This window comes from Cryptomeria japonica, chromosome 8 (genome assembly GCF_030272615.1).
Source record: "Cryptomeria japonica chromosome 8, Sugi_1.0, whole genome shotgun sequence".
NCBI classification, from domain to species: Eukaryota; Viridiplantae; Streptophyta; class Pinopsida; order Cupressales; family Cupressaceae; genus Cryptomeria; species Cryptomeria japonica.
In genome coordinates this window covers 610,698,327-610,701,675 of record NC_081412.1, presented here as the reverse complement: position 1 = coordinate 610,701,675, position 3,349 = coordinate 610,698,327, and the positions used below count along the sequence as shown (strand labels likewise).

At 40.5% G+C, this 3,349-nt stretch overlaps 1 long non-coding RNA gene across 1 annotated transcript; it reads right to left on the bottom strand.

Annotated features, from left to right (window-relative positions):
* Nucleotides 1-1,613: 1,613 nt before the first annotated feature.
* Nucleotides 1,614-2,188, bottom strand: LOC131857297 (uncharacterized). The gene is made up of 3 exons (XR_009358646.1): nt 2,112-2,188; nt 1,922-2,011; nt 1,614-1,816 (listed from the first exon to the last, which is right to left on the bottom strand). It is a non-coding gene; the product is annotated as an uncharacterized LOC131857297 (long non-coding RNA).
* Between the last annotated feature and the right edge of the window lie 1,161 nt (nt 2,189-3,349).

Here is a 3,349-nt window from a genome sequence, read left to right as displayed (position 1 = left end):
TAGGGAAAATTGAAATACCGAGATAGGCTTTTGTAGGGATCCCTCTCGTGGCCCTGTAGGTTCAAACGGATCATTTGCAGGTGCCACAGATTCCGAGTTAGGGCCCGTCAAATTTTGACAATTTTGAGCACTTAGGGCGCTCAAGGGATGACGCCGGTAGGGTATGACCTCGAGTGTTCGATCGAGTGGGGGGGAAAAATAGGAGCATGCATAGGGTAATTATGCCTAACTGGACATGTCGGAGTCGACGGTTCATCATCGCTACGAGCTGAATGAGAAATCAACCAGGCGACAACATTCCATTGAGTGAGACTGACGATTTTTTTGCCAACCAAAAAATTGCTGCCCTAATAAAACCGTAGGGCAACTTGAAATACTGAGATAGGCTTTTGTAGGGACCCCTCTCATGGCCCCGTAGGTTCAAACGGATCGTTCACAGGTGCCACAGATTCTTAGTTAAGGCCTGTCAAAGTTTGACAATTTTGAGCACTTAGGGCGCTCGAGGGACGACGCCGGTAGGGTATGACCCCGAGCGTTCGATCGAGTGGGGGGGCAAACTAGGAGCATGCATATGGTAATTATGCCTAACTGGACATGTCAGAGCCGACGGTTCGTCATCGCGACGAGCTGAATGAGAAATCGACCAGGCGACAACATTCCATTGAGGGAGACTGACAATTTTTTTGCCAACCAAAAAATTGCTGCCCTAATAAAACCATAGGGAAACTTGAAATACCGAGATAGGCTTTTGTAGGGACCCCTCTCGTGGCCTCATAGTTTCAAACGGATCATTCGTAGGTGCCACATATTCTGATTTAGGGCCCGTCAAAGTTTGACAATTTTGAGCACTTAGGGCGCTCAAGGGACGACACCGGTAGGGTATGACCCCGAGCGTTTGATCGAGTGGGGGGGAAAAACAAGAGCATGCGTAGGGTAATTATGCCTAACTGGACATGTTGGAGCTGACGGTTTGTCATCGCGATGAGCTGAACGAGAAATTGGCCATGCGACAGCATTCCATTAAGTGAGACTGATGATTTTTCGCCAACCGAAAAATTGCTGCCCTAATAAAACCGTAGGGAAACTTGAAAAACCAAGATAGGCTTTTGTAGGGACCCCTCTCGTGGCCCTGTAGGTTTAAACGGATCATTCGCAGGTGCCACAGATTCCGAGTTAGGGCCTGTCAAAGTTTGACAATTTTGAGCAGTTAGGGCACTCAAGGGACGACGCCAGCAGGGTATGACCTCGAGCGTTCGATCGAGTGGGGGGGCAAAACAGGAGCATTCATAGGGTATTGTTCATTAAATGAATTATATTGTTTATGAATTGTATTGTTCATTGAATGAATTTTATTGTATTGTTGATTAAATGAATTGTATTGTTCATTAAATAAATTGTATTGTATTGTTCATTAAATGAATTATATTGTTCATTATAAAAACAACACTTATGATGAAATGAAATGAATTGTATTGTTCATTAAATAGCCATTATTAACCATTGTTAATTATTGGAATGAAGATTAAAGATTTCCATGATAACACCACACACAGATGAGCAACAATTTATATGATCGAATATCAACTTCTGTATATATAAAAATGTCGAATGATTACAAATGTATGTCCATACACAAATATGGCATAAACACCAACTGAAACAAAATGTATGTCTAAATACGTGAATGTATGTCCATATACAAAATATACATGCCAACTAGACATGTAAGCATCCCAAAACTATCTATAACATCCTAAGCTGCTGATGGATCATCAAAATCAATCCTCTTCGCCACACTGCTCGGCTCTGAAGGATCCTGCACAAGAAAAACAAACCACAATTAATATTAGTTATATTATATAATTCACATTCGAAAAGTTAACATAAAAATGAACTATTTAATTGAACTATTCATGTTTACCTCATCTCCACGTTTTCTCTTCAGCTTTGCAGGACTCTTGATGTATGTCTTCAGTAGAGGAGGTATGTTTTGAATATTTTCATAAACAACCTACATATGTTTAGAAACATGACATTGATACAAGTTAGCATATAATTGTCACTGATAATAACAAATTATATCTACTAATCAAAAAATAAAATAAACACACATCTACTCGAGGCATCTCTTCTTCTTCTTCAGGTATACTGGGTGTAGTCATCAAGGATGTGAAGCCAAGGATTCTTTGTATATATACAAAACAAGTATATGAAACTATCAATCTATGTCTAGACATGTATAATCAGTATAAGTTATTTAAATTATTCATTCAATCATATTTGCATTCAATTACCTTTCCCCTTGTCTCCAATTGCACTACCAGATCCTAGATCACAGTGCACTGCACTCGTGCTGCTTGTGCCCTACAAGAGTAAAATAAGATATGCATGCAAGTTACTACATAATCTAATTAATACAAATATAAATGATGAGCATGTATGTACAATAAAATACAAACGACTAGGTGGAATAATATATGTACCGTCAAGCTATCGAGGCCAAATGAAATGGCCGACAAGGTGCCCTCCTGAATCTGTCTCAACTCATCCTCGGTCATCAACTGTTAAATAGACCATGTAAATAAAAATTAGTACTTAATATTATCTAATTTATAAATATTTAATTAAAATATAACATGAACTGTGAAAACACAAATCTTACCAATACATCATCAATGAATGATGACGGTGCCTCCTCGCCTCTAGCATGTGAGGACTCCCCAGGGTATCCTCCAGTCTGTGTAATAACCTCTAGTGCATCATGCATCTCATGCACCTCGTAATCTGCACTGTCCACAGCAGGATCAATGGGCTGTCCAACTGGACCCAAGCATACGTGCCCACACATGACACAACTATGTGGCACGCATATGTGTGGAGCCGAGGATGATGTGTCAGCACCACCCGATGCACCGCTACCATCAAAATAGGCTGAGCTACTGACACAACCTGAGAAACCAAAAGGATACTCAAAGAGTGAATAGCTAATATGGTCCGTGAAGCCGCCTCACAAATGATATCAGGATGCTGAATTGTAGGTGGGGGATCAACAGGAGGAGGGGGGACATATGGGCCCTGGACTACTCTGATTGCCCTAGGTCTATTTTGGGGCATACCTAAACCTACACCCTGGAAAGGTTGGATGTCAAAGTAGTTCACATGTTTCTATAAAACAAACTCAGCATACAATTTTTTTATGAAATAGAAGGGGATATCAAGATTGTTGTTGGGTGGTTTGTCGAAAACCATCCACCAACGATCCCAAAAGTTTTTCACAATCCCATCATTTGTGCACCATTTGATAGAAAGTTTTGTTTTTTTGGGATCTATAGGCTGACCAGTATGGGGA